The sequence below is a fragment of the Leguminivora glycinivorella genome, chromosome 11 (assembly GCF_023078275.1).
Source record: "Leguminivora glycinivorella isolate SPB_JAAS2020 chromosome 11, LegGlyc_1.1, whole genome shotgun sequence".
In the NCBI taxonomy this organism is placed as follows: Eukaryota; Metazoa; Arthropoda; class Insecta; order Lepidoptera; family Tortricidae; genus Leguminivora; species Leguminivora glycinivorella.
Window position 1 is genome coordinate 21,428,647 of NC_062981.1, and position 13,194 is coordinate 21,441,840.

Here is a 13,194-nt window from a genome sequence, read left to right on the forward strand (position 1 = left end):
GTGCTTTTGTCCCTCTTTTATGCCTAATTTGGTCATTTTGGGAAATAAATATAGCTTCGGTTATTAACCGGTTAGAGAATATAAAAACCGGTTTTTAACTGAGGCCAGAAAGTCTCGGTTAACCGGTTTTTCGGTTAACCGGTTAACCGGTTTGCATACCCTAGTCGTGACAGTTATGGCGACACATGACATGACACTTTACGGCAATGACACCTGCCCGAGTCGAAACATTTTAGGATAGGAGAGAACACTGAGAGAAATTTGCATTGTGAATTTAACAAGTTCGACTTGTTGCGGTTTATCCGTTTGAATCAGCCAAACGTATGTTTAAAACAATATGTGTCAGGTTGTTTTTAAAAAATCGACTTGTTGATTCAAATATATTGCCGATTCAAATGACAAGTAGCTTGTTGTTTGAACCAAAGAGCATGTAGGCGCTATTTTAACCAAAAAACTTGTTGAACGAACATGAAAACTAGTTGTAATTTCTCTCAGTGAATGGCACACATTTTAATCGTTGTCAAAAACGACAATTCTTCTTTCTATACGACCGGTTTGGCCTAGCGCGTAGTGACCCTGCTCGCTAAGCCGCGGTCCCGGGTTCGAATCCCGGTAAGGGCATTTATCTGTGTGATGAGCACAGCTATTTGTTCCTGAGTCATGGATGTTTACTATGTATATAAATATTTGTATATTATATATATCGTTGTCTGAGTACCCGCAACACAAGCCTTCTTGAGCTTACCGTTGGGACCCAGTCAATCTGTGTAAGAATGTCCTACAATATTTATTTATTTATTTATTTATTTATTTATATCTTACATTCGTCCGATTCTGCTTTCATCAGCGCCACCCATTTATTTCATTCACTTTCGTCAATAATCTTTGTCATACTATGCATTTATTGAGGGGGGCACCTTAGCACCTTACACAGATCAACCTAGCCTCAAACTAAGCAAAGCTGTCTATGGGTGCTAAGCGACGATATACTTACTTATATAGATAAATACAATCTTATATACATGGAAAACATCCATGACTCAGGAATCTGTGCGCATCACACACTTACCGGGATTCGAACCCAGGACCGCGGCACAAGAATTCAAGACAATGCCGAAAATACTTTGGAATGTATTTAATTTTCTTAAAGCAAGGTTCCAGAAATAATGAACCCGATTGTTTAAAAAAATGTTAGGGTGCAGTGGGATAATTTCGAAAGTCACATAAAAATCACCATTATTTCCATGACATCATGATTCTCCTTTCGAAAATACCCGAGCATTTTAGTGATTCGAAATTACCCCAATGCACCTGAAAGCAGTAGCTTTTGATATTATGACTCTGTTGAAGTTTTGTTTCCCTAAAATCACTGTCACTGTTTTAAAATCATAACAATAGTATATTATATAACGGTAACGATATGAAGGCTATAAAAGTTGAGTACCGCGGTTAGGTCACGAGGCTTTGCTGAGTGGCCTAAGGTACGAGACTTTTATAGCCTTCATAATGTTACGATTGTATACTATACTTTTTCTACGACAGCCAAATAAATACCTCATTATTTTTAAAATCGGGACTTAATCGCGTATAACTACATATTAAACTGACCTCCAACGTTTCAAGGACGGCGTTGTCCCCGTGGTCTCGGAGAAGACTGGCTTGAAATGACATCAACACCTTCTGACAGCCGCGCGAGTTTTTCGAACTACCCGCACTTGGTTTTGATTATCAACTTGAACTGTTTGCGCACTAGGAATGTTACTCTGTCGACATACAACGCGCGTGTGTTATACGCGATTAAGTCCCGATTTTAAAAATAATGATGTGTAATAATCGTGAAAGTTTAAATAAATAAATACCTATTCGAGAATAATAAAATGGGTTACTAACCTATCTTATATAATGAATGGGAATATTTGTGTGGATCTCAGCATTGAGTATTCAGTCCACAATGTTGATGGCGAGAACTTGTTGCACAAATCTTCAAAATATGCCAACAACGCGGTTTCAGAGATTGTTTAAACATTTTTTTGCAATTTCCATGTCAAAACAATCATAACATTTTTGGTACGCTTTATCCGACTTTTCAGGTAACAAATTGTCAGTCACTTTGAGCGTCATAGCCTTGATTTCTTTGGAAGTACATTGTTCACCAGAATCACTCATAATTACTTAAGTTTTTGCACAATAACGTCGAATTAAAATAAACTACAAGACACTTTAAATAGTTCAAATACTTTCATCTAAAGTTTACAAATGTCAAACATGCCATAGACAAGAGAAATAGAAAATAAGCCGGTTTTTAATTACGAAAAATGTGGTTGCGTTCAAGAATATTTAAATGTCGAATGTAAAATTATTTGCTAAACTTATGATTTTTACCTTTGTTTTACAATATGTAATATGTAAAACGCATTTCAATTTACTTTTTCATCTTGATTTAAATTATGAGCCTAAATATTAAATTATTTATTAAAAGTTACTTATTATTGCAAATGAAAACATACCTGATAAATGGATGGTGATAAGCAATAATGTGTCAACCCACAAAAACTAAAAAAATGAGATTTTAATGCCATGTTATAGCTGGATTTTTAAACTTCTTTTTGCAAAAATGACCTTTTCATTTTGAAAATTTTTACTATCCCAAAAGTAAAAAAATAGGTTAACACAAATCCTTTATCGTGTGTTGCCTGTTTTGCATTAATGTGTCAAGAACCTTAACTTATTATAGTAATTGGCAGAAGACATATTTAAATTACAATAATGTGTTATGAGGGTTGACTCAGCGATTTTTTTACACTTGACTCATTCTTGCAAAACGTAAAAAATGACATAGTTACCCACTATGAGACTTGAATGATTATTGCAAAATGATATTTTATTCGTTGTTTTATGCTACGACCCGTGTTATAAAACATAAGTCATTATTGTTAAATTATATTCGGGTCATAAATTGTTCGTTTTTGGTGTAAGTACCATGACACTATATTGTAAAATATATCTGTTAATATTAATTTATGTTTGAATAAGTTATGACTTAGTCCATTAGTATATTTTTGCACATGAATGGTAAATTCAGTACGAAATTGAACATTTTAAATCATGAATATACATATTCGTTATAACCTTAAAATAAATAATTATTAATTTATGATATAGAAAAACCTGTTATTAAGTGAATTTAACCATAATAATGTTTAAATTTATTCGTTATTATAATTTGCAAACATTTTTTACAAGTACGTGTTTATATAAAAATCTAATATAAGCTACTATTTTTTTATAATTACTAATTAAATTAAGACGTGTTAATGTATGCATAAAAATATTGTTTGATTTTTGAATACTTACTGAATGGTAGTTTATTATTTTGTTAAAGATATTTTATGTTTTGTTCTTGTACAAGTCATGAGTTATTCATAATTTAAATGACTTCGTCTATTTCTTAGCGTAAAAAAAATATTTTGTTGTATATTTTAGATAAGTAGTTTATTTTTTTTAAAGATGATTATTTGGTTTTTGTAACGATTTTTTGTTGAAAAAGCAGAGATAATTTAAATATGTGTCTAGAAATGATCATTACTCTTATAGTTCATTTATAGTATTTTATTCAACAGGCGTTTAAAGGAGGTCAAGAAATATGAGTGGCGTACTTTCCACGAGTATTTTGGAGTCAGTTAAACACCATTGCATACAATACTTTTACAAAGACCATGCACTTAGTTTTTAATAGTTTTTTTTAAATAATTCTCGCGAAATTCACATTGTTTCCTGTATTGCAAAGGTTTGCACTGTCAGCTCAGCTGCCCAAAGCCTTCCCGCGCACGCACGCAGTATCGTTAATGCAATTCGTTGCCATGATTACAGAACCAAACAATGCGTTTTCAGTTTTTTCGATACGCACAATCCTGTAAATGACGAATAACAGTTCGGGAGTAGAAAAATCATTAAAAGGTTTGATTAATAAATAATGTATTGATTCCTACATACCTAATAACATAAGTGACCATGACTGATACATATCATTTATAAGTGTTAAGTAACATTACTTAACACTTATAAAGTTAAACATATGCATAGGTAAAGTATTTTACAACAAAAGTTTATGTGCTTTAACATGTTTATTTAAGACTCATACCTACCTACCTATACCTAATAACATAAGTGACCATGACTGATATGTTACTTAACACTTATAAAGTTAAAAATATGCATAGGTAGAGTATTTTACAACAAAAATTTATGTGCTTTAACATGTTTATTTAAGACTCATACCTACCTACCTATACCTAATAACATAAGTGACCATGACTGATATGTTACTTAACACTTATAAAGTTAAAAATATGCATAGGTAGAGTATTTTACAACAACAATTTATGTGCTTTAACATGTTTATTTAAGACTCATAGATATTTTTAAACAATTAGCAAAAGTGGGTTAAGTATCATAACACAGTCTTGAAAAAGTTTGACGTCGTCGAACAATTCGCAATAAAAGAAAAGGGCATTATTTCGTCAAATTGAAGTTTGTTTTGAAATTAAGCTACAATAATCACTACTACTGAACGTATTATAGCTGAAAAACACAACAATCTATATAAAAACAATTTTTTTTAAGAGAAACACAAAAAAATGAGAAAAAATCTTTAGACGCCATTTTCTCAAAATGGTTGGCGTGTGGGTTGACACATTATTGCTTATCAGCATCCAAATGGAAGTTGTGCTTTTAAAAAAAAATTAACAGAACTCCTATATTCATATGATTACTGCTAGCAGTAATCATATGAACCTATAGACAAATAGACTTTCTTATCGTTACTCAAATGAACTCAATTTGGATACCGCTGACAATAATCTAATTGACAGATTTAAGTGCTGGAGTAGAAAAAATATTTAAAACACTTCACAAGACGAAAAACAAAGACGATACCCATCTCTATACAGAGTGGGGCCTGTAACAAAGGCGAAGAATTGAACTGTAGGCTATTCTCCTTATACTGATCAACATTTGTTCAGTGACTTTTAAAAATTATGAAGTCTTTAAATTTTTAATTTTTCATACAAAATAAATATTAGCTTGTTGTCATTGACGTTGTCTGTCACACTTTAGACTTAACAGAATTCGCAATACATTACCTCTTAGAAAAAACTTTCAAGGGTAATAAAAATCAAAATACAAGTTATTTTTAAAAGTCGCCGAACAAATGTTGATCAGTATAAGGAGAATAGCCTAGAGTTCAATTCTTCGCCTTTGTTACAGGCCCCACTCTGTATAACTTCGTTCTAAAAGACCCATCTTCGTATAACTTCGTTCGAAAGGGCTGAATTCCATTTCTTTCCGTATTCGGCGTCAAATAACAATGTTATTTTTCAATAACGAAACAACGTTCAAATTTTAGGGGAGTGTTTGTTGAACTAGATATCGGAGTAAGAAATAAATGTGCCCCTTTTGGGGGGTTAAATCGAGTGGGGAGATAAGGATTGTGCAATGTGCAGTATTGTTAAGGCTAGACTAGATATAAATATATACACTACTAGCTTTTACCCGCGGCTTTGCTCGCGTTAGAAAGAGACAAAAAGTAGCCTATGTCACTCTCCGTCCCTTCAACTATCGCCACTTAAAAAATCACGACAATTCGTCGCTCCGTTTTGCCGTGAAAGACGGACAAAGATACAGACACACACACTTTCCCGTTTATAATATTAGTATGGATTTTAGGTGTCTTTAGCGCCATCGACAATAAGGTCCCTTTACCCAGATAATGTCACAAATTTATTTCCATGTTTGTTCTAGAGATGTAGGTTTGTTCTCGCGTTCGTGCATATACAGGGTGTAAACCTAATACGGGCGAACCTCTTAACGGTGGTGAGTATAGGACATAAAAAATGGAATTAGATAATTTTTACTTAAAATTGAAATATATTTTTCTCAAACATGCAATGAAATATTGTTTTACGTTCCTTAAAATGGGCTGGGAAGTATCGCTTTTTGGGCGCAACAACTCGAGAGGACTGTAAAGGGATTTCATATTATTTTTTAGGCCTAGGCCTGCAAAGTAACTTTTTTTTTATAAAATATTGTCCTTTAGAGCATTTTTTTTTAAATTTATTGTATGTTTGAGAAAAGCACTATACATGCCTCGGCGTGAAAACGGATTCCCGGCCTCGTATCCCTATCCGACCTCGCTCGCACGCTCGCTCGGCCGTATATACCCACTTGGCCGGAAATCCTCATTTTCCCGGCCTCTGATGTAATGTACTATTTTATCCATAGAAATTAATTCGGCCCGCAACGTAATGCAAACACACTCGCGTTAAACGCTCGTTGACAGTTGTCATTGATTGTCATCGCAACCACGTTTACAGTACATTGCTGCTGGGAAATTTTTCAAAAATTAATTATGGGCTGAAAATTAAGAGTAACTCAAAAACACCTTGTAATTAATGATAACAATATTGAATTATATGCCTGGTTTCATTTATCGCCCTTATTACGTTTACGCACTGTATTTAGATATTTACCTAATGTAGAATAGATAATATTCATATTCATAATAGCTCTTCAGGTAAAACTATCTTTGGGCAATTCGACTTCTCATTTGGTTCCTAAACAAGGTATCATAATAAATAGGTAGGTAATGGCCAAATAAAATGCTCATTGTAACCATGTAGTAACTCTAAAAACATTGACTAAATAAAATACCCTACCTCTTATTCATAAGTTTATAGGTATAGCTATACATGTAACTTCAGCGTTATTACGACGACTCAATATCCTTTGTTACACATCCAAGATTTGCTTCGCTTAGCCCCTTATCCGCATGTGTCAAAGGTTATATATCTACATTATCTACAACCACATCTCCCATATTAGTTTCTGATATTGATGTGTCAGGAACAACTCTTTATGTAGCAAACGCGTCAGCTGAATGCAAATCAAATAACTCCGGGCCGAACACGCTACCCTGGGGAACACCAAATGAAGATCACAAGGAATGTGAACCTAAAGCGAATACGGATCAGGTTCAATTTGAATTATGAAGAAAAGTTTGAAAAGATGTTTTAGTATTGATTTGGAAAGCGTATATGTAATACAAATAGACTGTGACTTAGGAATAATCTATTCATAGGGATGTTTATGATCTTTTGCTTTATGTATTAATAGCTTTTGCCCGCGGCTTCGCTCGCGTTAGAAAGAGACAAAGTAGCGTATGTCACTTTCCATCCCTTCAACTAACTCCACTTAAAAAATCACGTCAATTCGTCGCTCTGTTTTGCTGTGAAAGACGGACAAACAAACAGACACACACACTTTCCCATTTATAATATTAGTATGGATTATTGATGAAAATGAAATAAAACTAGGTGTTAGATGATTACTTTGTTTTTGCGTTGTGGTGGTTTTAATGGTTTTAATACCATTTTGAAGATCGCTGGCACAGTTGTTTTATGTTATGATAAATGAAGTAAAAGTCATACATTGAAATAAATTAAAAATACTTATAAACTAACTAAGGCCTCCAGTAACACAAGACTATACTATAATATAACTAGCATCTATTGCCATCGCGTCAAACCTGAACCATTCGGCCACTTGGGTCTTGGTAACCCAGGTCGAATATTACATTTTACATGCATTTTTTTACTGAAAGCGTCCCGATAGAAAAAAGTCGTGAGATACTCGCTAAGAACTCAGTTGGTAGCCACGTATCATAACCGCTTAATACTCTAAACAAATTCTTATAGTAGAATCGCTCTCCAAGGTTTTGACGAAACAATCTTTGCCCCAGTTCCGGAAAAGTTTTTTGAGCATACATGGCGGGCTTATCTCGAACGAGCACAAGTTGTTTGGAACAAATCCTCGCTTTAATCTTGCATAACTTTGCTATCCTGTCAACGGTTAGAACGGTACAAGTTAATTTTATTTTATATGCAGTATGCTGACTGCACTGAATAAAAATAGAATAAAATTTAAAAAGTAGGGGTCGTGTAATTATAAGAAACGGCATATTATAATTATGAAAATATAAAAGTATGCCATGTATCTCTCGAACTTTTGATTGCAAGGCATTTGCAATTACAAAAAGTTGAAATATTGACAGTTTGTGAACTCCTTGTGACGTTTATAATTATGTCCTCACATTTTTCATTGAAATCTGCATTAAGTTCGCTTAGGCGGACTTTAGGCTAGCTATAATAGGCGAGTAAATAGCGATAGTAGGCGATGAAAACCATTTTAATACCTTCCCTACTTTTTAAATATTAGTGGACCTAGTACAATCTTCAAAAATTAAAAATACTCTACGTTGTAAAAGCAAGTACCTACCTACTAGTATATTGTACTGCTTTTGTTTAGACTATAATTTCCACATAACTTTCAAGCTCAGAGCAGAGAAAGCGCCGCGAAAAGGTCAGAAAGACCATCAGCGCTTGTGATCTGACGTTACGGCATAATGACCAAATTGTACACTTAGTTTGACATTCTGGCTATTGACAGTGTCATAGAATACTAAGCAAGGATAGAGTGCTCACTCTATTCATCAGTTATTAACCGCCGCCTCAAATCTCTCAAGGAAGGACGATTCTCAATTCGTCTGTATGTTTTTTTTTTTACTTTTTGTCTTTGTCAGTTTTCAAGTCAAATTTTGTCAAGCTTCGATTTCTTATAATCGGATTCATGAGGAATTGAGGAAACTCCTCAAACCTTAACGGTATACGTATATTCATTTGTGTTGCCATCAAATCATCATCATCCTCCTTGCGTTATCCCGGCATTTGCCACGGCTAATGGGAGCCTGGGGTCCGCTTTGACAACTAATCCCAAGATTTGGCGTAGGCACTAGTTTTACGAAAGCGACTGCCATCTGACCCCAAGGGCGGCGGTTTTTTTTCTTAAAAATTATTCATCAAGTTCCAAATCAAGGGTGAACTTGCGCCTTTTGTATCCTATTCTACCACAGTGACATTGACAATTCGGTGCCAACAATTTGGGTTGGTCTGGGCTGAACAAGCATTGAACGGCGAAGTGTCACTGTCGGGCGACAGTTGTCACCGTGGTGAAACAGGCCACTGAGCGAGCTCGTTCCATCGAAAACCACGTCTTCGCATCGGCTAGTCTGTGGATATGAGTAAGCCCAACGACTTGGTGATGACTGAATAAATGAAATTAAATGTCAAATAGCGGTACTGATATAGTTATTTGTTATACAAGGGGGCAAAGTTGTATTTTAACGCCGAGTGTGGAATTGAAAAACGAGCAAGTGAAAGGATTCTATAGTTGAACCACGAGCGAAGCGAGTGGTTCGAGAATAGAATCCTGAACTTGCGAGTTTTTTAACACACGGGAAGTAAAATACATTTGCACCCGAGTGTAACACAAAACTTTTCCCCTCACTATAGCGAGGAAACTACAACGCAAAAAATGCGTTTATCACTGCTTCCAGTAGTTCCACAGGTGGTAAATCATCTTTATTACTAGATTCACCTACTTTTATCAATTTTAAAGCAGTTAATTTGACTTTATTGAAAATCAAATTATTTTACCCTATAGTGGATAAAATGTGTTTTTACCCGCTGGTATTAAAGGACAAAACACGTGTTTCCGAGCTAGTGAGGGGAAAAATCCATTACTTACTTTGCACTTGATGTAAACTACGAAAGCAATAAGGTTTTTGGTAAGAACACTTGTCTTATGGAGTGAGCGCTCTATCCCCACTTATACTATGGCAGTGTACTGAGGAAGAAGTTAGTCTAATAATACAGTAATTCTGAGAAAATCTTATCTTGGAGTCATTTGGCAATTTTGACGCAAGTGCCTTGTTGCCTACTTATTATGGTCGCGGTTATATTACATGACATGGCATATTTGTATGAATTGTGATATTATATCGACGTAATCGAGAGTGGAAACACTGAAACCAATTAATCAATAAGGGAACATCGTATTGTAGAAATAGAAGTAGAAATGTTTTATTTGCAGAAAAAGGGTACCACAAGGGTCTTAGGTTAATAAAAATACAACAGTTTCTCCTTATTCTGCTGTTCATAAACAGCATGCAAATTTGTAGGTACATTTTTAATGATGCATTAACACAATAATCTTAAATTAAGTACGTAAGACTACATTTAACACATAACACATTAATAAAACATTTTCAAAAAGTAAAAATTTCAAAATGTAAAACAGAATGATTACCTATGTCGAAATTATGTCGCCGCAATTCTAGACTGCATCGGTACTTTCCATCAGGTAAGATTGTGGTCAAATTATTTACCTATTTCCTGTAAAAATAGCCTTCGCTATGGATTTGAGAGCTAAAAAGTTATCTAGACAGTCTTTAAAAAATGTTTCTGTGATATTTGTCTGTATGATGTTTTCCTCGTCGCTTCAATAATGTGCTAACCCTACTGGCGTAAACTTATTTTACGTTCTACACGTCCTAGGGAGAAACGAACTAGACTAGACATCTTTTTATTTTTGGTTTCTTGGGTGCTCTTTTACCAGAACTTGAATTTTTCATTTTCAATTTGAAACCTTGAATTATCTAGTAGCGGCTCCTTTTAGGTACCTATATAAATAAATAAATAAATATTGGGGGACACCTTACACAGATCAACTTAGCCGCAAACTAAGCAAAGCTTGTACTATGGGAGCTAAGCGACGATATACATACTTAAATAGATAAATACATACTTATATACATAGAAAACATCCATGACTCAGGAACAAAATATCTGTGCTCATCACACAAATAAATGCCCTTACCGGGATTCGAACCTGGGACCGCAGCTCAGCAGGCAGGGTCACTACCGACTGAGCCAGACCGGTCGTCTACCCAAACCAAACTACATAACCAAACTTACACCTATGCTCACTAAGTTTGCAGCGATGTGTGTAAAAACGAATGTAGTGGTTGATTGATCGATGAGTGAATGTACGAGCGAAATAAATAAGTACGAAATGAGTGAGCGGAAGACTGGAATGAATCGAAACTGTTAGAGATTAATAATGAAATATTTCAAAAATTGTACCTAGTCTAATTAAAGCAAAATATTATAAGAAGCTGTTTTCTTCAAAAAGGAGATGGCGGGACGACCTGGACGCATTCTACCCAAAATGGTGGGAGAATGCCGACCACAGGGTCGAGTGGAGAAAGCGAGGGGAGGCCTTTGCCCAGCAGTGGGACACAAAAGAGGCTAATTAAAAAAAAAAGCTGTTTTCTTCTGCCTTTGTTTTATCATTGAAATAATAGAAAATGAATCTATTGTGTATTTAGTTACCACATTTCTGATTTTGGGTAAAAAAAGAGGAAACTTTCATACAAACTATACCTGTAGGCCTAGCACATGATGGCCGCGGGAGTATGTCGCCGCGAGATAGACTACCCGTCCTTATGTCATTAATACAGTTAGAAGAAGACGTGGCATCTATCTTGCGGCGACATACTCCCGCGGCCATCATGTGCTAGGCCTACTGGGACATTTTTGGTAACCTCGCTTGGGAAATCTCGCTCAGCATCATGGACTCTATCAGCCTACCAATTTCTATCAAAATCGGAGGCGCGATCCAAATTTCTAATAACCACAAAATTAAAATTTTGAAAAAGCCCCCGACTGCGACATAGTGGACCGATTTTCATTAAACATGGCTAAGAACACTCCCGACTAACTCAGCTTTCAGACAAAAAAAACTAAATCTAAATCGGATCATCCGTTCGGGAGCTACGATGCCACAGACAGACACACACACAGACAAACAAACAGACAGACAGACAGACAGACATACGGACAGACAGACAGACAGACAGACACGTCAAACTTATAACACCCCTTCGTTTTTGTAAAAATATACAGACGGATCGACTTCATTTTATATTGAAAAGTGGTTAAAAGTACATTGGCAAGTAGGTACTATAATTGTGACTTACTACCTAATTTCATCGTCTCGTATGAAATAAAGCCAAAAGATTTACTATTTTTTAACCCCCGACGCAAAAACGACGGGGGTTATAAGTTTGACGTGTCTGTCTGTCTGTCTGTTTGTTTGTCTGTCTGTCTGTGTGTGTGTCTGTCTGTGGCATCGTAGCTCCAGAACGAATGAACCGATTTAGATTTAGTTTTTTTTAGTCTGAAAGCTGAGTTAGTCGGGAGTGTTCTTAGCCATGTTTCATGAAAATCGGTGTACTATGTCGCGGTCGGGGTTTTTAATTTTTAATTTTAATTTTGTGGTTATTCTTAAATTGTTGCATATTCCTAAAATGGTCTTTGTCCTCACATCCCTTAATCCCTAGAAAAATATTTGAAAATGAAGCCTACCTTCGTAGAGATACAAATATATCCCATATATGATAGGACAGTATTTTGCTCGCCATAAAACTCGCCGGTATGTCAATTTGTGAGAATCCCTCGCTGACAGTGCAACTCCATCCCTGGGTAAATGTTTGTGAGGAAACACACGGGATTTTATTACAAGCGTTTTAATAAACGCATAAAATATTGGTAATACTAGTATTCCTAGACCGATTAAATGTACAAGTAAACGCTTTAATCTTAAAATATAAAACAGTTAAAAAAAGTCTAACATGCCATTTTAAGCAGTTCCACTTCATCAAAATGCAAATTCTTTCGGATTTCAATAAAAACCAAAACATGCTCGTTACTAAGGTTCTGAAGGGTTCCCTAAATTTTTTTATGATTCTAAAAGCTGACCTAATCAACCAAATTAAAACAAACTCATATTTTTTGCAAATCAGCCCAACGGTCTTCGATAATTTTTCAACATGATTGTAACATATATGTAGCCTAAAATAAATTATACAATCCTTCCAAACGAAAAAAAAACAACAAAATTGAAGAAAACAGGGAATCCGACACTCGTATGTTTATATATCCTGATGAATTTGAAATCTTCAATATTAAACCACATAAAACAAAACGCAGCGTGTCCTCACAAAGTACAGTCACGTCCGTAGTCCTAAAAGGCCCCGACCCAAGGGATCGTTAGACGCCTGAATAAGTAATAAAGGTACCTTCAGAAGAAGGTAACTAAGCGACTGAGATCAATTTGTCTCTGAGTGTACTCATCTCTTGTTTTGTCCTTTTTAAAGGTTTGAAACACGTTTGCGTTTTTTGTCGATGTTTTATTATCAAGAGCTGTGACAATTTGCCCCCTTATTCATAAACGTACTCA

At 35.2% G+C, this 13,194-nt stretch overlaps 1 protein-coding gene across 1 annotated transcript in view; it reads left to right on the forward strand.

The window, feature by feature from the left end:
- LOC125231351 overlaps positions 1-13,194 on the forward strand; it is a 326,325-nt gene that overhangs the window by 227,227 nt on the left and 85,904 nt on the right. The window lies entirely within an intron of this gene.